The 22398-nt window shown below is 38.0% G+C and overlaps 1 protein-coding gene across 3 annotated transcripts in view; it reads left to right on the top strand.

The window, feature by feature from the left end:
• The window catches only part of ZNF385B (zinc finger protein 385B), a 296219-nt gene that overhangs the window by 46442 nt on the left and 227379 nt on the right, over positions 1–22398 (top strand). The gene's annotated exons all lie outside the window — the stretch shown is intronic.

Raw genomic sequence — 22398 nt, 5'->3', positions numbered from 1 at the left:
TGGAGGTGGGAGACCCGCGGAGTTAGTATCCACCTAACGTGGAGAGCTAGGAGAATTGTATATATCAGCATCCACAAACACACTGATAAAGGGTTTAGGTGCATTGAGATTTTTTTAAATGTTTTTTTATTATATTATGTTAGTCACCATACAGTACATCCCTGGTTTCTGATGTAAAGTTCGATGATTCATTAGTTGTGTATAACACCCAGGGCACCATGCGATACGTGCCCTCCTTACTACCCATCACCAGCCTATCCCATTCCCCCACTCCCCTCCCCTCTGAAGCCCTCAGTTTGTTTCTCAGAGTCCATAGTCTCTTATGCTTCATTCCCCCTTCTGATTACCCCCCCTTCTTTATCCCTTTCTTCCCTTACCAATCTTCCTAGTTCTTATGTTCCATAGATGAGAGAAACCATATGATAATTGTCTTTCTCTGCTTGACTTATTTCACTTAGCATTATCGCATTTGATTTAATAAAATAATTAGGTTGTAAAGATTTCCATGTGTAATTAGATTAGTTTTTAAGGCATAATGTAAGACAGAAACAAGTAACTAATGCCTAAAGTTTCATGAAAAGTGACAGTCTGGTTAGAACTGGGGCTCACCCTCTAGAATACATTTTCTTTAGATTATTTTTCCTCTAAGGTTTATCATAAGGTTTTATTTTTCCTCTAAGGTTTATCATAAGGTTTTAGGTTGCATGAACATTGCTTTTTCTAAGTACAAAAAGAACACATGCTCAATCTTGGAAAATACAAAACACAAAATAGTGAACAAAAAGTCACCTGTACTTCTGTCCTGATACAGCCATTGTCAACATCTTAAAGCATGTCATATGTCTTTTCTAGTATTGGAGGGTTGGGGGATTCATCCGCTTTATCTACAGTTCTACTAGAGGACTTAACTTTTTTCTTATCCTCATTGATTTACAAGAGTCCTTTATGTATTACTTTATTCTGTCAGACATATTTAAAATATAATTTTCCAGTTTGTCATTTGTATTCTTATTTTATAGTTTGGCTTTATATTTTTATTTAAAATTTGTATTTTGATATTCTTAATTTCTTTTTTTTAAGATTTTGTTTGTTTATCAAAGAGAGAGCACAAGCAGGGGGAGGAGCAGGCAGAGGGAGGCGGAGAAGCAGGCTCCCTGCTGAGTAAGAAGCCTGATATGAGATTCGATCCCAGGACCGGTCCTGGGATCATGACCTGAGCCAAAGACAGACTTAACCTACTGAGCCACCCAGGCATCCCAATATTTGTAATTTCTTAAAGACATATAAATATTTTTTGATGTATTGAATTCTATCTCTGGTATTTATTTCACCCCTCCGTGACCATATAAACATTTATCTATATATTGTTCTAGATTTATTATTTTTTACATTTGCAGCTTTAACTCATATGGAATTTAATTTCACTTTGGGTATGTGTTTGGTTTCTCTTTTTTTCCTTACGTAAGCACCATTGTTCAAGTAATCTTTGGTTTTCTCATTGATCTTAAATGCCACCTCCATCATATAATTTTATAGGCTTGATTATATTTGGGGGTTTCCAATTATTTTTCTTTGATCTCTTATCTGATATCATACATTCAAAAATTATTACAGTGTAATATCACTTTTTTTGGATTAGTTAAAACAAATACCCTATAAAAATGCCTTGAAGTTAAAAAGATTTATATTTTAAGTCTGCCAGATCTATTTTAGTATATATTATCCTTTGTTTTGTCTTAGTTAAAACTTATTAACACGAAGTTTAACACAGATACTAGTTTTTGTTTGTTTGTTTAACTTTTCTCTCTTTCCCGTGTGCACGATATTTCATGTTGGTTGTGTTGCCAGATCTGAGAAATACTCTAAATGATGTAGATATTTATTTATTTTTATTAAAATATACATTTTCTGTAATTGCTACATAATAATTGGGACAGAACACCCTAATGTAGCAAAGGGAAGGCTGTAGTATTACTCAAGGCTGTTTGGGTTGTAAATTCTAGAAATTCAACTTAGTTGAAGAAAGAAGGGAATTTATTGTCTATAATAACAGGCAGGAGTTAGAGAGGGCGCACAGCTGGCTCTAGAGGATCAAGTAATGTTAGCTTCCATGTCACAGTCATGCTTTTAAATGCCGGCTTTATTCTCAAACAAGGTCTTTCCATATAGGAAAAAGTCGGTCATCAGCAGATTCAGACGTTTTTTTCTGTTTAGCATCCCCGTAAAAAGATGATTTCCCTCCCTAAACAGCCATATATCAATCCTAGGAAATTCTTATTAGCCTTTTCAGGATTATAAAAACTGATAAGGACTGGGAATGGGTTAATCTGAGCAGCCAATCTGATAAGATTGCTCTCTCTGTGGTGATAGATAGACATCAATGACACACCGGAAGGCTCGACCTGGAATAGGGAATTCCTCCAAGAGACCTGAAAACTCCCCGATTAGGATGGTAAAATGTATAGTCATAAGTAAGGTAGATTTACCATGAACCAGTGAAACCTTGGCTTCTGAGCCTTTATGTGCATGGGCCCCTTCCAGAAATCTGGGCTAGCCTTTCAATGTGTTCACAAGATCATATATTTTGTGGATGTTTTAATCACGTTCAGTTCAGAACACTGTCTTCTTCAGCTCCGACCTCCCCTCCACCATATTTTCCTGTATGACGTGTGACAGTGAAGTGGCCATGGCATGTTTGAAGTCTAGGTAAGGAGAAGTTGAGTTGAAGATTCTTTAATTTCAGTTTAGGGGGATTCCTTCCTTCCTTCCTTCCTTCCTTCCTTCCTTCCTTCCTTCCTTCCTTCCTTCCTTCCTTCCAAAATTTATTTATTTATTTGACAGAGAGAGTGCACAAGCAGGGGGAGCTGCAGAGGGAGAGGGAGAAGCAGGCTGTCTGCTGAGCAGGGAGCCCAATGTGGGACTCAATCCCAGGACCCTGGGATCATGACCTGAGCCGAAAGCCGATGCTTAACTGAGCTACCAAGGCACCCCTAGGGGGATTGCTTTATGTGGTTTTTAGTCACTCCCTTGCATAACTAAATTATTATTAGCTATCCTGGGGTAGCAATGACTTCTAGAAATATTTGTCCATTGGGCCAAATCACTCTGTGGATCAGTATTACAATATGATGATCTTATAGCAACAAACTGTAAAGTAGAAGAGAAAGAAAGTTTTAAATGTACAAAGCCAGAAGCTGGTTGGTAGATAAGTCTTTCAGTCATCTGAAGTGCAAAATTTTAAGTGGAGGATTTGGTCCTCACTATACATGTGTATATATATTCTCTCTCTCTCTCTCTCTCTCTACTATTATTAGAAACTATATTATAAACTATTTATATATATATTTATAACATATATATATATATATATATATATATAAACTACTAACAGTAAAAAAAAAAGCTAGTTCCAATCAATCATGCTAGAGGAAGGCATCTTTTTTTATCTATACAAAATATTTTATAATCATCGTCATATGAAGTAGTAATCAATCTATAAAATGTAGCCCAAAAGTGTAGTTAAAAGGTATTAAGATGTGTGTCAGGCAGTTAATTAACACAAATATATTTTTCCTGGATATTGTGGTATTGATAGTATTTCTCAGCTTTTTAAAATTTGTGGGTTTTTTTTGTTGTTATTGCTGTGATTTCTTTTCCCGGTCTAAATAAATGTTTATTTTCATAGTTAATTGTGTATTTGTAATTTTAGATTCCTTTTCTTTAAGAGAATCTTCAACTTTGTATAAGCTTCTGTCTCCACGAAACTTGGATCTGCTCCCAACCATAGCTGCAACACTTCACCACAGAGGGTGTGATTTGAAATGATAAAGACTTAAAATACACTACAGATATACAACGTTCCCCTCTTCCTGCTCTCCCCTCTCCTCACCCTCATAATTATTTTTGTAAGCATAATGAGAGGTAAGAAATGGTTTGGCAAAAGTTGAAACAGGCAGCCTTTTCCTAGCACAGTAGATACAATTCCTTTCAAATGTGTCAGTTTCGCCATTTCCCTACCCATTCTGTCTTGCTTGCTCTCTCCCCCCACATCTATTTATCTATCTTAGCAGAACAAGATAGAAATGATGTCCTTAGGCAAAGGATAATATTTAAGGAAAATCTAAAGAAAATTGGTGGTTATATCATCTGAAGTTTAAGCTTTAAACTTTGAAAAGATTCCTTTAACTCCATTCACTTCATGGAAGCTGAAAATGGAAACTTTCCTGCTTTGAAGAAATAGGTAAAAGGCCACCTGGAAATAGTTTTGTCTTGTTTCATATGAGCATTTATACTTTTAGTCTTTTTTTTAATATTAATTTTGAGAGCCTAAAACTTTACAGAGTTTGTTCCTATTACTATTGCTGTATGACAAATCACCCCCAAACTTAGTAGCTTAATGTACAATAGTCATATAATTATATCTCAGAGCTTCTAGTAATCAGCAATTCAGGAAAAGCTTAGTCAGGCTGTTTGGACTCATGGGCTCTCGTGTGGTTAGACAGTAGCTGGAGGTGGAACAGGTGGAGACTGGCTGGGCATCTCGCAGTGTCTGTCAGTATAGTCTCAGGGGTTCTCTATGTGGTCTCTCCATGACGGTTAGTTTGGGCTTCTGGACTGCATGGCGGGCTTAGGGGAATCTCACTCTTCACAGATAGGTCAGGGGGCCAAGGAAAAGTATTTCAGCTTCTATCTCCTCTGCATCACCTTTTATGACCTAACCTTGGAAAGATATTCAGTTACTTCCCCCACATTTTGTTGACTAAAAATAAGTCACAAACTCTCCCAGAATCAAAAGGTAGGATATAGACTTTATCTTTTGATGAAGGAATGTGAAGTTGCTATAAAAAGATGTGGAAGTAATCACATGTAATAGGTACCAAGAAGTGAAGTGCTTTTTTAACAAATACCTAAAAATGTGGAAGCAGCTTTGGAACTGGGTAATTAAAGGATAGATGCTGAAAGAGTTTTGAGGTTCATTCTAGAAAAAGCAGAGGTTGCCATGAAGGTGCTGCTAAAGACAATTCTTGTTAAGAGCTCAGAGAGAAAGGAGAGCTAGACACAAAGCCTTCACCTTCTTAGAAAATATATAAATGATCATGAACAGATTGTTGGTAGAACTATGGATGAAACAGTCTGACTTCATCTTCTGATGAAATCTCATATGGAAATGAGGAATGTATTATTGGACAATGGAGAAAGGGTGATACTTGTTATAAAGTGGCAAAGAGCTTGCCTGAATCGTGTTAGTGTTCTAGGGTGTTGTGGGGGAGAACTTGTCAATGACGAAATTGGATATTTAGCTGAGGAGATTTCTAACAAAATTTGAGGAGTAACTTGATTACTCCTGACTGCTTAAATTAAAATACAAGAAGAGATAAATAAATTGAAGAAGTTATTCAGCAAAAAGGAACCAGAACTTAAAGATTTGGAAAATTCTCAGCCCATCCAAATTGCAAAGAATGAGATAACGTGTTTGGGAGAAAACACCAAGGGTGTTGCTCACTGGCCATTTAATAGAGATCAGTGTGGGTGTGAGAAATGACTATAATCAGTCATTTCAACAGAGCCCAGGAATGAGATGGGATTATACCAGCTAAGACACTGCCAGTTTGAACTAAAGGGGGACGAGAAAGCAGGATGAAAAGAAGGAAGGCTGTTCAACCTAGATCCTGCAGAACCAGACCATAGAGCTGTTTGCTGTTAACTCGCACTATTCTTCAAAACAAGGGAAATGACCCCAAAGGCAATTCAGAGATCATCAGGGCTCCCTCCTCAGTTTCAAAGGGAAAGCATCACCTCAGTTACTGCAAGCCAGGCAGGGGCTCCTGGCAGAGCCGCCGGAACAAACAATTCCTACCCTATTTGATACATGTAACTGCAGTTTTATTTTCTATATAGTATTCCACATGAGCATACAACAATTTATTTATGTATTCTTTTGTTGATGAACATTTAGGTTATTCCCATTTTCCATTTTTTGCTATTTTAAGAAATATAGCAGTATGAATTTTTTGTATGTCTCCTTTTGCACATAGGCAAGTTTTTCTCAGGGAGACCCATTATTGAGTGTGAAATCAATTGAGTGGATCTTAGCCACATATGGAAAAAAATGAAGTATTATAGAATAGATAATATTAGAGTACATCACATACAGTACTATTTCATGAATCTTTGGTTGGAATTATATCCATAATATATAAATGCACCCACACATCAAAATCTTTTTTTTTCCCTTGAGAAGTCTGAGCACATTAAAATGCGCGTGGAAATAAGCCAGTAAAGACAGAGAAGAAAGCAGATGCATGGGGGTTGGAGGTGGGGAGAAGGAAACAAACCTCTTCTTGTAAGATAGGAGAAAAGGACATACAGGTTCAGATGACGGTACATTTGTAGGTGGGGGATCAGAATGTTTAGGGAGTTTTCTTTTGACATATTCTGTTTTCTCTATGAAGTAAATGATAATATGCTGGGAACTAGATGCTAGTAGAGTAGATTTCTTGAAGAAAATGGAAGAGGTTTGAAGTTGCTACTGGAAAGAATAAAAGAGAAACTGATGAAGGAAATGTAAAAGTTTACTATGAAGTGTGGAAAGTTAGGGATCAAAGACTAGGAGTTATAGTATTATCAGTGGGAAAAAGGATGATGTTCTCCATCAGCATTTAGCAATCCAGGAGTCAAGAATGTAGAAAGTTGGATTAATCTAAGATTTGAGGTTTTCTGGGCAAGATAAATCACAGGTAGTGTACCAGTGGAGGTGCCAGTGTTGACGAAGGAATGGTGGAATTGGGGACTAAAAGGAGGATTAAGGAGCAATCAATAGATAGGGAGAAAATGAAAAGAGAAAAGGAAGAGAATAAAGGTCTATGTGAGGGGCCAGCAACCTATGCCCTGTGGGCCAAACTTGACCCACTGCCTTTGTATATAAGCCTTTATTGGAACAGACTCACCCATTTTCTCACTCTTCATTACTCTTTGTCCTCTGTTGCTACTTTTGTGCTGCAGCGACAAAGTTGAATGATTGTGAGAATAGATCTGCAAAACTTAAAGTATTTACTATCTGGCCCTTTATAAACAAACTTTACTAAACCCTAGTTTATGCTACTTTCTCTATGTCTCTCGCTGAGGTCGAAGAACAGACATAACATCAAATGGAAGGAAGGATGGGAAGATGAAGTAAAAGAGGGGACAGCGACACAGTTTCCAGAGGTTGCCAAGCCCAGGGTGATCTTGGGGGCAATGGATAGATGAGGTGAAGCTGGGTCTCTGAAGTTTGTCAACTTTTTCCTCAAATAAGGGACCTGAGGGTATCAAGTGGGTTGTCATAAGGATGTTGAAATCACATAGGATGATGACAGGTTGAGGAGTGAGCAGAAAGACGGTGAGCCAACATCAAAGTCCTGGAAACAAACAAATGTTTGGTAAGGCTTTGGGAGTCGGAAACAAGGATAAAAGGATATATGGCTTATGAATTTTCAAGAAAGAGCGGGAAGTAAAGGCCTGAAGTTGGAATTGAGGAAAAGAATGGCAACCCACTCCTAACCCCAAGAGAATGAGCAATGAGCATTGAAAAGGTCCCCAGGAAGTGATGTCTTCAAAGGAGACATTCGGGGATAAAAGGTGGAGGAAGATTTTAGAACAGAGACAGAGGATAGTAAGTGTTGCATTCTTTCTTTTTTTCTTTTTGTCTTTTCTTTCTTTCCCCCACTATGGAATGGGAATTCTGGAATGAAAAATAGAACAATAGAATGATCTCAGAGTGAAGTACTGTGTGGGTTTAGGTCAGAGAAAGGGTAGTACAGGAATGAAGGTAAAGGGAGGAATAGGTGAGAGGAGGCACTTACCTTCGAAGGGCGAGCAAGGGTTCTGTGGCCACAAGTGTTTTAAAGAATTGGCGGCAGGGATTGTCTGGTGGACACAGAGACCAGGATGCCCCTCTGGAACTCCTGCATTCAGCAGTGCCAGCAGTGATGGCCCCGTGTGGAAATCCCAGCCAGGTGAGCAGTCAGGCCACGGTATTAGCTCATGCCAAGTGTTCCAAATACTATAAATTGGCTACAGGCCCAGGTGGATAAGAAATTCCAGGCTTTTTCAGAGCGCCCTTGGGCCCTGGCATCGCTGTCTCCCGAGTCATTGACTCTGCATTACTGAGTGACTCTACCACATGGCTGCTTAAGCCAGAAACTTCCTGTATTTCTCCCCATTCCTTCTTCACATCCCCCTGGATTTGCTGCCGGCCAGTCTAGCAGGTTATCCCCTCAGCCTAGCCCCACCAAATCATTTCCTTTTATACCCTCCAAAATGACACAAAAACAAAAACACCCCAAAAAACTATTTTTTTTCTTATTATGCAAGCCATATATGCTCTCTGTAACATTAATTCAGATGATACAGAAGGCATAATAAAGAATGTAAAATTGGCTATATGTCTTCACAGACTTTCTCCACACACAGATACATTTTCTTAAAATTCCGTGGGACCGTATTTTATGTGCTCTCTTAAAATATGTTATTTTCTACTAATGTATCATGGAACTTTTTCTATCAATAAATTCTTATCTAAATCATTTTTAATCTTTAGTATTCTGTTTTATGGATTTACCATGATTTATTATCCAATCCCTGTATTGTTGGATAAAGTTCATATTTATTTGCTACTATATATAACAATATAATGAACATCCTTATATGAATGACTTTCATAAAACAAAAATCTGATCATGTCATAATTCTGTGCTTGAAATTCCTCAGTGGCTCTCTAGTTCATGAGCTTCAGGATGAAATCTAGTTGCTTAGCTTGACAAAAGAGGTCATTTGCAGTCTGGTTTAGACCTGTGTCCTCTCCATTCAGATTTCTCAGTACAGCCCTGCCCCTGCCACTCTGGTCTGGAGCCCTACCTAGATAGCCCCAAAATGTCTCCATCACAGCATATTATCCATGTGTGTTGACCTGTTCATCTTCCCAGCTGTACCATAAACTCCTTGAGGGACTGCGTTTTATCTTCTGCGAAGAGCTACATGTAGGCACTTAATATTTGTTTGCTTGAAAGACTGAATGACTGCACACATGCTTGTGTATTTTCTTCCTTCGTTCTCAGTCCCCTTCACTGTGTTTTAATGATTATTCTCTTGTCTGTGTCACAGACACTGTGTCTGTTTTCTTTTGATCTTTCTTTTTTTTTTTAAAGAATTTATTTATTTATTCAACAGAGATAGGGACAGCCAGCGAGAGAGGGAACACAAGCAGGGGGAGTGGGAGAGGAAGAAGCAGGCTCCCAGCGGAGGAGCCTGATGTGGGGCTCGATCCCAGGACTCCGGGATCACGCCCTGAGCCGAAGGCAGACGCTTAACCACTGTGCCACCCAGGCGCCCCTGTTTTCTTTTGATCTTGAATACATTCATTCACCTATTCGTTTCATTTCACAGAAGCTAACTGAATACCCACTACGTGCCAGTTACTGTTAGAGGTACTGGGACATCGTGAACACAGCTTCTTAGACCTTACATTCTAGTGAGGAGACACAATAAATAGGGTGAATAGGTAACATGTACACTATATTAGAGAGTGGTAAGTGCCAAGAAGAGGAAAAAGATGAAGGAGAGAAGGGGGTTTTGAAAGGTCTGTGCGTTGCTGGGCCTGGGGGTGTTGATATTTTCATCAGGGTGGGAGGGAAAGCCTGTCTCTTTAAGAAAGGAGGGAGCTCGTCACACAGTATCTGGGGGACAGCATTCTAGGCTGAGGAGAGAGCCAGTGCAAAGGCCCCAAGGCAGGAACATGCTGAATAGGTTTGAGAAAGGGCAAGGGGCCCATGTTGCTGTGCCAGGGAGCACTGGAGGGAAAACAGACAAGGTCAGAATGGGGACATGGAGCCAGATGGCTGTGCCATCATCAGAATGTCAGTATTTGCCCAGACTGACAAGAGAAGCCACTGGGGGAAAGGGTTTCAACAGAATCTTCCTGGCCACTATGTAGAAAAGAGGCTCCAGGTGAACATTTAGGCGGCTACTGCAATATTTCAGACAAGAAATTATTCTTTGCACTGGGGTGGTGGCAGTGAGCATAGTAGTAAGTGATTGGATTGTGGATTTCTTTTGAAGGTGATTTGCTCCTGGACTAGATATGGAATGTGAGAGAAAGAGCAGAATCACAGATAACCTGAGGTTCCTAATCTCTCAAAACATAGAAATAATACAAATTCCGTTTTATGTACCCAGCAATTACTTAGTTTTGCCCTATTGGCCTAATTTCAGACTTACGCTTAACCCATCCTGGCTAGAGTTAATTGGAATGGTCCCAGAGAGAATTCTCTGTATTTGAACATTTTTGTGTTTGTTTACACGGTGTTACTATAAATTACGGAGACTCATTTGTATATGTGTGTCATACAGGAACCAGTCTCATTTAACAAGCACATCACGTCCAATACCCAAACCCAGTTTTAATATCTGTCATAAAATTTCTTGGACCATAGAGCTCTAGTAATGTAATTTCCCTGTGTTTTGCAAGTGCATTTGGTTAACACCTGGATCACTCTTCAGTAAATAAGTCTAGATGACTCTAAATGAATTAATAAATAAAGCAAGCCTGCCTTTGACTTACAAGTTTTCTAGTGAATACGTTAATACCTATAAATGAATAATAAAGTACTTACAATAATCGAATTGTTTTCTATTTTGATTGAATTATTCAAAATAGTCATCTGGAGTTAAATAGAGTTGCACAAGCATGAATTTTAAAATAATTTGAATATGATATATTTCGAAATTAATAAAAATCATTTTAATACAGGAAATGTCACTTTATTTTAATGAAAATGTAAAAAGTCTCTTGAAGCAGCAGATTGGCCTCTTTGAGCACTGTTAGACACAACTGCAATTTGCTTCCTTTTCCTCATATTTATGATTGAAGAATTTCATCTCTGGAAGGCTGACAAAGATGCAGTTTGTTTGTTTGTTTGTTTGTTTTTAAGATTTATTTATTTAGGTCGCCTGGGTGACTCAGTCTGTTAAGTGTCTGCCTTCACCTCAAGTCATGATCCCAGTGTCCTGGGATCATCCTGCCTGGGGCTCCCTGATCAGCAGGGAGTCTGCTTCTCCCTCTGCCCCGCCCCTTCCCCCCGGCTCGTGCTCACATTCATGCTCACCGTGAAAATCAGGCCATGCTCTTTGTGCTGGCCCAGTCCTACATTCTTCAAACCGAATCCATTCAGGACCCCACGAAAACTGATGGTCTTCTTTGCTATCATCCTCCACAATCTACCATCATCACTGAGGGTTTCTGGATTTTGTAGGCACGGATACGTAATCTGGAGATCAAGAGCTCATTGGAAGAGAGCAAAATTTGCAGAGGGCAAGGATCCCAGGGCACGTGGTATATCAGTGTGGTGGTTTGAATTTGAGAGTGAGAATAGAAAGGCAAGGGTAAATGAATGCGGTACACTCTGGCATCAGAAAGTTTTGTTGGAAAGGGATCCCTAGCATGCCAGCAATGGAATGTGGATGGGGGGAACAAATGTGGCCTGGGAGGGTGCAATCAGCAAAGATGTGTTCATCCTGCAAGGCTGCATTTTGGTGTCTTGGCCTGTAAAACGTGAGGGGTAAGCGCAGATGGAAGAATCAATTTATGACAGACATACACATGCTTCCTTCCAACCGGGTCAGGTCATCTGAATCAGGTACTTTTTGCAAGTTTTTTTCCCTAAAACAGTAACTCTTTTTTGTAAGATCTGGCTTATTTTGTTATTGACATATAAAAGCAATTCTTTCTTCATTTATTTTTGAAGTCAATTTTAATGCTAATTATAGAGTTTCCCTGTTTACATACCATGTTATATATTCATCTACTCACAAATATATGGCATCTCTTGCCCACAGAGGATATAGTATATCAAAGCATAGATGAATCCTTATAAACCCATAGCCATCCTTAGGAAAATTACACAAAATACTTCTCTGTTCTAGTAAATCAGGCTATACAAATGCAACAACATACTATTTGATATCCATGTCCCGCATACGTACTCTGAATCTTTTGTTAAAAGCAGGAATTATTAAATCATGTTTGAACTTGTTATTCTATAATATTTACCATATTTCTATTGATATTTTAAAATAATTGCATAGTCCAAATCCAAAATATGTGACTGTTCTGTAAGATCAACAAATATGCCTGCAATGGCATGTGTCACTGATACACGGTCATTGTTTCTAAAGTGCAGACTGAGGGTCTCTGCTTAAGGGTGAAATTCCAACTTAAAAATAAATGTTTTTGATAAACATATTATTTAAACCTGTCTCCTCCCAGGGCGCCTGGGTGGCTCAGTTGGTTAAGCATCTGCTTTTGGTTTAGGTCATGATCCCAGGGTCCTGGGATCGAGCCCTTCATCAGGCTCCCTGCTTAGCTTCTCCCTCTCCCTTTGCCTGCTGTTCCACCTGCTTGTGCTCTCTCTCCCCCCGCACCCCCATCAAATAAATAAATAAAATCTTAAAAATAAAATAAAATAATAAATAAAATAAAATTGTCTCCTCCATTGAGGCAGAGGGGGAAAAGAGTTTAGTAAGTACTGAGCTTCAGTTTGGGAAGATGAAGAAGTTCTGGAGATGAATGGTAGTGATGGTTGCACAGCAATGGGAATGCGCTTCATGACCCTGAACTGTACTTTTTAAAATGGAAAAAACGGTAAATTTATATATTTTATCACAATGAAAATTTTGTTTTAAATTGCCTCTTCTAAACCTAAAGTCATTTCCAGCATATTTCTAACATTACTTGATATTATTTTCCTCGAAAGAACTCTAAATCAGATATGAATATATAAGTAAAAAGTACATTAACAGAAAACATTGGTTAAACTTCAGTTCACTAAAATATTTAGATAAACTCACGTTCGGATTGAGAAAAAAGCACTAAAGCATCAGCTAGCAGGTATCAGAAGGATGATCTCTTGATTTTATTCCTATCTTGATGACCTTGTAGTTTAATATAATGGTTTCTAGCTTCGCTGAAAAGTTTAGAGATGACTTTTTATTGACTTTAGTCAAAGAAAGAGAAGATTATTCAATAAAGACCATAAACATTAAACTTCTGGTATTTGGAAGTTGTATTAGATTGAATTTCAGGTATTATGCGCAGAATAAAGTGCTTTTATTATGATCACTCCTCTTTCAACTCTATATATTTCCAGTTTAATGGCATAATAATAGTATGACTGGGATTTACCAGCCACAGTTATAAATATGTAACATTCATTTCTAGGTAATATATTACACTGTTCTTTTATGAAGAAGTAGTTGCCCTTGATGTAAAAATGGATTTTTGATTTGAATAAATGATTCTGGAATTTATGTCATACTCTAAGTTATCCTGTCCTCTCAGATACTGAAATGCTTTTGTGAGATGTCAAAGTTGGATAAATAATAATTGCCTTCAAGAATCTTCAGTATATATGATGGTTATTTTAGAACCCAGCTAGAAACCTTTGCGACAAAAATACTTTAATTTTTGCCATACCTATTGCCCTAGCCATGATTTATTGAAAGCTGTCTAATCTAATAGCAAACTATGTTTCCTTCTTAAAATACTAACTGAGAACTCTCTTCATATATATCAATGGTTATCTGGTTAGTGAGTTCTTAATGATTTCATTTCTTACAGAGTTCAGCCATACAACTGAAGCATTTACAAATATTGTTTCAATTTACTGAAAAAGGCAAAGAGCACATAAATTCTTATGATTAGAATCATCTTAAAACCATAGCACTGGTAGGGATTTTACATTCTAATCTCCATTTGGACTATAAAAAGCCAAAAGGCTTAGCTCACACTCATGGCTAAATGGGCACAGGTTGTGGGGTGAGTATGAATTTTTACCCCCACAAAATCAGTTGTGCAAAAAAAATATCATGTATGTTTATTTTCATAAAGAAATTGAAATCTGACTCCAAGGTGGTGGGATATTTAATCTCAGTTAATTGGGGGTTCCCCACCCTGAGGGTCATTTAAAAGTACCAGGTTCTTACACCAACTGGAGCAGTGGGGGATGGGAATGCTGCTTTTGTCTTTGGTTCTCACTGGTCCTTGCTGTGAGCCTCCTGTCTGTGTCTATGCTAAGCTTGAACATTGTTCTTTGACTAATTCTGTCCACGTTTCCTTCTTCGTAAGGCTAGAATAAGACCTCTAGATGGTCCCAGCACTGATAATATTACAATTCAAAATAAAATTTATACTTAACTTTTAAAACTAGCTTATGAGTGTTGAGGTCCATTGGATTTCAGGTATTATACACACAAGATGTATGCTGAGATGAAAACAGCTTCTTTGTATTTTTTTTTAATGTAAATTTCTTGAAAAGTTCAATGCAGCTGAACTTATTTGGAAGGAGGGCCCTGGCTTAGTGGGCACCCTAAGCACATGCGCAATCCACCTGTTCAATGGTCCAAAGCTTTTTGAAAAGTAACGTAGAGGTCCTTGGTATGAGAATATCTCTAAATGAGTCAACATTATTTTCTTCCAGTGTGAAAATTCTTTCCTAGCCACTTCATTAGGACATATATTTTTTTTTTTACTTGTGTTTTCAAACAGGGTCAATATAAATACAGAATTGATCAAACTTTCTTAACAGCCCTTCTCTGGAAGGTGAGTTGGTCAGATACCCAGATGAAATGAAAGGTGACAATGCATCAAATTTTTCCCAGGGTAGTCCCAGTTTATAAGTATTGTCCCACCATATTTTTTTCCTTTTTTTCTATCTTAATAGATTTAGTGAGATATAATTTATATACCATACAATTCACCCATGTAAAGTACTACAATACAATGGTTTTTAGTATATTCACAGGTTTGTGCAACCATTACCACAGTCAGTCTTAGAACATTTTTATAACCACAAATAAAAAAAAAACACCCTGTACTCTTTAGCTACCACCTCTGTTCCCCTCTCTGTCCTCCCCTTACCACTTCCAGCCCTTAGGAAATACTAATCTGTTTACTGCCCCTATACTTTTCCCGAACCTGAACTTAATACGAACGGAATCATACAGTAGTCTTCTGTGTCTGACTTCTTTCACTTAGCATGTTTTCCAGATTCATCCATGTTGTAGCATGTATTAGCACTTCATTCCTTGTTATGGACAATACTACCTCATTATATAGATATGCCACATTTTGTTTATTCGTTCATATATAAGTTGACATTTGGGCATTTCCTCCTATTGGTTATTGTGAATAATGCTGCTATAAGCATTCATGTACATGTTCCTGTGTGGATCTATGTTTTCACTTCTCTTGGGTACATACCGAAGAATGGAATTGCTGGGTCATATGGTAACTCTATATTTAATCATTGGAAGAACTGCCAGACTCCTGTCCAAAGTAGCTACACCATTTTACATTTGCACCAGCAATATGTGAGCTTTCTAATTCTCCATATTCTTGCCAACAGTTCATGTTATTTGGCTTTTTTATTCTGGCCCTACCAGTGGGTGTGAAGTTGTATCTTGTGGTTTGGATTTGCATTTCTCTGATGAGTAATGATGTCAACATTTTTTTTTCATGTGCTTAGTGATTATCTGTATATTTTCCTTGGAGAAATGTCTATTCAAATCTTTTGCCCATTTTTAAATTGATATTTTTGTCTTTATATATTCTAGACCCTGGTCCCTTATCAGATATATGATGAGTAAATATTTTCTCTCATTCTGTGAGTTATCTTTTCATTTCCTTAATGCTATCTTTTGAAGCACAATTTTTTTAAAAAATTAATGAAGTCCAATTTATGTATTTTTTTCTTTTGTTGTTCATGCTTTTGGTGTCATATCTAAGAATCCTTTACCAAATCCAAGATTGTGAGGATTTATCCCTATGTTTTCTTTTAATAGTTTTTTAGCATTAGCTCTTACATATAGGTCTTTGATCCATTTTGTGTTAATTTTTACATATGATGTAAGCTGGCATTATTAATCTTACCTTTCACTCTCAAAAATGGTAGATGATAAATGATATGGTCACTCTAGTTAGAGATGAAGTAAATGGAATAGATTGAACCTCTCTGACCCATGATAATTAACTCCGTATAAAAGCAAGAGTCATATGGCCCTAAGGAAATTTAGAGAAAGCAATTAAAAAAAAAAGATAGAATGAGTCAAAGGTTAAGAAGATAGACCGAAGCTCACAGATGTCTTCTTTCCAAACTCTACAACTGCTGGACTTTAAAGCCCTGAAGTCCAGTTCCTTTTCCATTCCTAGAATATTTTGTTCAATCCCTGTTTTTAAAACAGTGTGACTCTATGCCAAGATTCTTGGTAGGGTGTCTATTAACTTTAAAATATCAATTCATGGGCAATTTTGTATTTTCTCTTAAGAATTTAAATACACATTTCACAAGTGAATTTCGTCACTAATATTTGCATAGCTACTTCAATGATGTAAATCTAGGGTTTATTTATTTATTTTTTAAAGATTCTATTTATTTATTTGAGAGAGAGAGAGAGCACGAGAGTGGGGTGAGGGGCAGAGGGAGAAGCAGAATCCCCACTGAGCAGGGAGCCCAATGTGGGACTCAATCCCAGGACCTGCACCGAAGGCAGATGCTTAACTGACTGAACCACCCAGGTGTCCTAAATCTAGGGTTTAAAAAAAAGTCAATGCAGCTAAATTGAGGGCTATTCCGAATTCTCTGTAGTCTGGCAACAAACTTGTCATCTCTTTACCCATTCTAAGGATACCAATTTAATTTTCCTAATTGTATAACTCCTTTTAAATAAAGTACAGTAGTGAACTTTAGAACTGGTTAAAGATCTACATGGCTATGAGTTGGTTATCTGCTCAGCTTAGTTATGAGTTGATAATGATGTGTCGTAAACGCCTGTATAGAATTTAATAATAATAATGAATTTGGATCTTTAAGTAATATTTTCTCATTTATCTCTCATAACAATTGGATATTTCTTTGAGTTTTAACCCTTGAGTATAGTACTAAAAAAGGTAAGCTTCTGTATTTGAACGTAAATGAATCCACTCATCATTGGGTTGATATTTTTAGCCTTCATATATAGTTGGGCCACTGGATGCTTTTTTTGACATTGCTCTTATAGGAGAAAAGACAATGTGTTTTTGTTTTTGACTCCACAAACTTGGGTTATTTGAGGATTCAGTATATAGAATTCTTTTTCTGCCTTTCAGTATCTTATTATCCAAGGATTAATATTACAGTCAGAAAAAAACTGGTTTCTTCATATTTGTTTGCCTTTGTCCCTTGGGGCTGAAAGAGATGTAACAACCAAATATCTGTTTACCAAGACAGGCAATTATCGTTTTCTTGGTTCTGTCAATCTTTTTGTATCTGTGATTATTTCATAAAAAGTATTTTGAATGATGTTACATGCCTGTCAATTTCAGGAACGGCTCTGTGGAGCAGAACACAAATGTAAAAAATTTAGCCAGTGGAACTCTGGATTGTTTTTATTAGTTATCAAGCTCTGAGAACTTTGAAATTGTAAAGTGCTTTTAAATTATTCAATAAGCATCTCTATATCAGAAATAATTCATTATTGTATTATTCTCTCCGTTTTCAAAATGAGTCAATTTATTTGGTCATATCAGACAGCCAGTACAGATGGAAAGCCATAATTCATATTTCCCTATTGCTCATATACTTAGGGAACAGTGTTACAGATATCAAGACATGGAGGGGGTATTTTTCCCCTTCTTATGCAGTCATTCAGTGACCTAGCTGATACTAAGGAATGACTTGCAAAAGGAGTATGCAGGGTAGGTGGGATGAGAATCACTACAGAATCACTTCCCTATGGCAGTTTGTGTTATCCTGTGGGGGTACCTTGGCAGAAACAAGATTAGAAACTATTGCTCTTGGGATTGTCTAATTAATATAGACCAAATGGTGCAGATCTCCTGGGAAATACTGAAAAACTGTGCCTGACTAGAGGTATCCTAAGTCAGTGCTTCTCAAACTTAAAAAGGCAAATTCTGGTTCACTATTCTCAGGCAGAGTCCAAGACTACAGGACACTGTATTTTCTAACAAGCTCATAGGGAATGGATTGCTTCTGGTGCAGGAACCACACTGAGTACCCAAGACTGTGTGGTTCACGCTTGCAGTGGGCCCCACAAGGTACAGGAGTTGGAAGATGAAAGAAAAGATCTGTCTTGGGAGAAGGCAGGTACTTGCTCCTCTGAACAGAAGGGGCAAGGAGGCAACTCCAGTGAGAATGGAGGGGGAGGCACTAAAGATGGATGACTGATAGAGCCTGAATCCCTGGAAAATCTTCAAAGATAGGCTTGTTTGAATTGAGAGAAGATCTCTCAGAAGGTTGCTGATGCTCACAGAGGTAGATTAGAAGGATTATGCAATGGCACGAAAGACAACTTCAGCAAAACATTTGAATTGGGTGTAGGAGAGAAGTTAATATATCAGAATGCAGTAATGTCTTGGAAAAGTACTTTGTAAACTGTAAAGTGCTACCCAAATGTAGGGCATTGAGAATTAATACTAATAGCCTTAGTCAAGTCAGTCAATATGGGGCTGGAGGTCAGATCAAGATTATTACCAAGGGTCACTGAAGAAAGTAGAGATTGGAACAGTAGTACCAGAGAATGGACAACTAGTTTTAAAGTTCTGAATGGAAGAGAGAGAGTGGATGAAGGTGATGACATAATCTCTTGCTTAGGGAAGAACTGGAACCAGGAAGTTTAAGGAGACTTGAATGTCCCTCATTTTATGTATGAGCAAACTGAGGTCCAGAAAAGGTAAATTATGTGCACAAAGTCACTCAACAGAGTAGTGACTTCCTTTAGGACTGCCAAATTTAGCCAACAATAAGACAGGATGCCCAGTTAAATTTGAATTTCAGTTTAAAAATAATTTTTAGAGGCCACCTATGAAATGGGAGAAGATATTTGCAAATGACATAACAGATGAAGGGCTGGTATCCAAGATCTATAAAGAACTCATCAAACTCAATACCCCCCAAATAATAATAATAATTCAGTCAAGAAATGGGCAGAAGGCATGAACAGACACTTCTCCAAAGAAGACATACACATGGCCAACAAACACATGAAAAAATGGTCCACATCACTTGCCATCACTTGCCATCAGAGAAATACAAATCAAAACCAGAGATACCAACTCACACCAGTCAGAATGGCTAAAATTAACAAGACAGGGAACAACAATTGTTGGTGAGGATGCGGAGAAAGGGGAACCCTATTACACTGTTGATGGGAATTCATTTTGGTACAGCCACTCTGGAAAACAGTATGGAGTTTCCTCGAAAAATTAAAAATAGAGCTACCCTACAACCCAGCAATTGCACTACTGGGTATTTACCCCAAAGATACAGATGTAGTGAAAAGAAGGGGCATATGCACCCCAATATTCATAGCTGCAATTGCACAATAGCCAAACTGTGGAAGGAGCCGAGATGCCCTTCAGCAGATGAATGGATAAAGAATATGTGGTTCAGATATACAATGGAATATTACTCAGCCATCAGAAAGGATGAATATCTACCATTTACATGGACATGGATGGAACTGGAGGGTATTATGCTAAGTGAAATAAGTCAATCAGAGAAGGACAACTATCATATGGTTTCACTCATATTTAGAATACAAGGAATAGTGCAGAGGACAATACAGAAAGGGAGGGAAAACTGAATGGGAAGAAATCATAGAGGGAGACAAACCATGAGAGACTCTTGACTCTGGAAAACAAACTGAGGGTTGCAGATAGGGAGGTGTGTAGGGGGGTGGGGTAACTGGGTGATGGTCATTAAGGAGGGCACATGATGTGATGAGCATTTGATGTTATATGCAAGTAATGTATCATTGAACATTATATCAAAAACTAATGATGTACTATATGTTGGTTAATTGAATTTAATTTTAAAAATGTAAAAAAATAGTTTTTAGTATAAATATGTCCAATGAATACCTCTAGTCAAGCAAAATATTTGTGACATACTAAAAAAATATTTATTGTTGATCTGAAATTCAAATTTAACTGGACATCCTATATTTTATTTGGAAACACTAGGCTTGTTGAAAATTCGGTACTTTTGGTAAATAGAGATATAGGAAAGATGAGGAAAATACATTAACGTTGTATTTAGAACGTAACATCCATCAGGGTGTACTTCTGCATTTTTTAATATCTGGAGATTCCCCAGAATCTAGGTCTATGAATAGCACTCAGTAAATACTCATTGTATGTGTGAAGGAAGGTATGTTAAGGTTAAAAATATTGTGACATGTAGGATGCTTAACATACAAAAGAACAGAACTAAGATTTAGATATTTGTTCCTAAAGATATTCTATGTGTCTGATATTTTATTTTTTCAGCGGAACAGATCTTGAGCAAACTTCTCAAGAATGTTCACTATGAAAAACAAGGTACAAAGGAAAGATAATACTTTGAAAATGACATTTAGAGCCATATTAGGGTTAGAAAGTTCTGTATCACCAGTTTACTAGAATTTTCAAGAGTAATTCTGAGGATTTTAACTGATTAATAACTTGAGGATTTAAGTGTAGCATGTAGCACAAAATGATGTGGTTTGGAATGAATTTCTGAAAAAAATAAGCACTTCAGAGATCACTTTTCACCAAAGGGAAATATGACAGAGGAGCTGATTGCTGGAAGCTGACCACAGCTTCCCTGCCAGCAAGGTGGGTGCAGGTGGAGTTTATCAGAGTCCTCTCCATCTAGATCTAAATCAGTGCTGAGGGAAATGATTGGGTTCACCCCTATTTAAACACCCTTGATAACACCACAATCTTGGATTTCTTAAACTGACACTTGGGGTAGAAAAGGATATGACAAAGCACAAGAATAACAGGTACTACTGTCATTTGTTAAGGATTTACTGTGAGCTAGCATAAGAATCTTAATCTCATAAGAATCCTGCGAAGAAGGTATTATGACCGCCATTTTTCAGATGGAAAAATTGAGGCATACAAAGATGGAATAATTAACACAGTAAGTGGTAAAAAATGGGAATTGAACCTAAATCTCTTTTCCATTGTGCAACATTGCAAATCAACTTATTCTATTAACAGAAACCTGCAAAATATATTGCCTTATTTAATCAAAATCATCATCATTGAAAATAATTACAAGTAGATCATATTACTATGAATCAAGCTTTGGATTTACATAAAGTTCATAAACATCTTCTAACCAAAGTCATTAGTCCAGTGATTCAGTTCTATTCTCGTATTTTCTCTCATCCTCTGCCTTCATCAGGAGGGCAATGCGTTGCCTCTGCATTTCTCATTCTGCAGTCATCACTGTACTTGGGTCTATCTGTTGGTGTCTGGGCAGGCAGCAGATGGTACATTCAAGTAGGTAATTGAGGAGAGTTTAGAGAAGGGAATATTTTCAAAGGTGTGGGCAGGGTTAAGAGAACAAATGGGAGAGAGAGAAGGGCCAGGAGCTAGCAACAGCTGAAATCAATTACTGTCCCTTGACCCCAAAGCAACGAGGAAAGAGAGCCGTTGCCAGGAACCAGAGACAGGTGCAGCTACAGGAAGGGGACAACCAGCATGCAACGAGCTGCTACTTCCTAGGAAGGGTATGGCCAGTTTGTTGCCACCAGGAAGAAGTAAAATCAAACAAAGTTTAGGGTAAAAATGAAGATGTAAACAAATACCTGCTTTCCCTCTCTTCTTGCAGTCTAGTCTCTTGCTGGTGGCCAGCATTAACTGAACTCAACCAGAAGCCAGAGGACAAGGGAGCCACTGATCTAGTCCACAAAGGTCAGCCTCCCAGGGCACAGAGCAGGGTGGAGAATGGGGCATATTGACTCCGGAAGGGCAGAAGGAAATTATTCATTGCATAGTGCTTTCCTGCCATGGTCGCATAGCCCAATAAGCCTACTTCTCCTTCTCCTGCGCTCTTGTTTTCCACATTCCTTTCCTTTTGTCTCCCAAGTTCTCTCTCTGGCAGATGTCCCCTCTCTACTCTGCATGGAGGGCTGCTACTTAGCCCTACTTCTTGCATTTAAGTGATGTTGTCAGTGCTGGGCCCCATTTCTATGGAGCTCCTGGAGCTTTCCAACTCCATCTCCAGGTCCACTGAGGGACACATATTCTGGGTTAGGTCTCTCTGGTCACCTGATTCCTTGGTTCTCTGATTTCACTTGGGAAGCCTCTCTTCCTTGTTACACCATTGACAGTCTTCCTCCAGATGCTCCAGTGTTCACAGTTCCAAAGGCATTTCCCTCAAATGGCTTCCTAACTAGGAAATCAAGTAGCCCTGTCTTCATACAGTGTCTGATTTCCTATGGCACTTCTGCCCCCAGGAGCAGCCAAGTCCATAGTATTTATTACCCAGCAGAAACCACGACTCATTTGGTACAGCCTCAGAGCACTGGCACTCAAAG

Source organism: Ursus americanus, chromosome 1 (assembly GCF_024610735.1).
Source record: "Ursus americanus isolate L20-20 chromosome 1, mUrsAme1.1.p, whole genome shotgun sequence".
Taxonomy (NCBI): Eukaryota; Metazoa; Chordata; class Mammalia; order Carnivora; family Ursidae; genus Ursus; species Ursus americanus.
This window is presented reverse-complemented; position numbering and strand designations above follow the sequence as displayed.